The sequence below is a fragment of the Bactrocera latifrons genome, unplaced genomic scaffold (genome assembly GCF_001853355.1).
Source record: "Bactrocera latifrons isolate USDA-ARS-PBARC rearing strain unplaced genomic scaffold, ASM185335v1 scaffold_962, whole genome shotgun sequence".
In the NCBI taxonomy this organism is placed as follows: domain Eukaryota; kingdom Metazoa; phylum Arthropoda; class Insecta; order Diptera; family Tephritidae; genus Bactrocera; species Bactrocera latifrons.
Genome location: NW_017537670.1, coordinates 44,546 through 45,537, shown reverse-complemented (window position 1 = coordinate 45,537; position 992 = coordinate 44,546).

Sequence of the window (992 nt, the reverse complement as noted above, 5' to 3'; positions counted from 1 at the left end):
TTCTTCACATGCAGCAGAATATGTTGGAAATATTATACCATTAACAGTCCGTACTGTTTCAAATGGTCTTGGCCCACACAATTTACGTCGTTGAAACTTCTTCGATGGAGTATTTCAAATGTAACACCGTGGCATCTCCGAGTAAAGCAATACTCGTTCTAACGGATCACTTTGGCACATCATTATGTAAGCAACATTTGATGCCAAAAGGCGATTACAATGTGTCTTGCACGTTTTGGAAAAAAGTGGCGCATTCGGAACAATCCAACTGTTGTCGATCCTTCACTTGTTGATCCATGCTTTTAACAGAATGAAGCTTAAAATTTCACCTTTACAACTCTATTTAATATGACACAATGTGATTCGTAGCACGACTGCAACGACATCTATTGACAAAATACGAAAAAAAATTTTTTTAGACTACCCAATATAATTTTTGCATTTATGAATCGCACTGACTTTTAACGCAAAATGTTTTAAAAGTGTCCTATATCCGTCACTTGTTTCTAAACTACCACCGAACCAATTTTCAGCCCAATCGCGTCAGCTTTCTTGAGTTATAAATAGTGTAACTAACACGACTTTCTTTTATATACAACTTTTTGAATCTAGTGCCATCTAGCGCCATCTATATGTCGACTGGTGCGTTAGAATCTGCTATCTTTATCGATTGGCCAGTGAGAATTTCATGATCATGGTTCATTTCATTGATTGAAAGTGAAGTTATTGCGTTTTAAGTATCATATGTTTGTGTTATCGGTGCGAAAATGAGCTTCGAACAAAGAGCCAGCATTACATTTTGTTTTAAAATTGATAAAACTTTTACCGAAACGTTTCAATTGATGAAACAAGTTTATGGCGATGTTTGCATATCCCGTAGCAGAGCGCACGAGTGGTTTCAACGTTTTCAAAATGGTGGTGAGGACATAAATGACGATCAACATGTGTGCCAATCAAAATCCGTGATCACCGGAAATTCCATCGAAACTGTG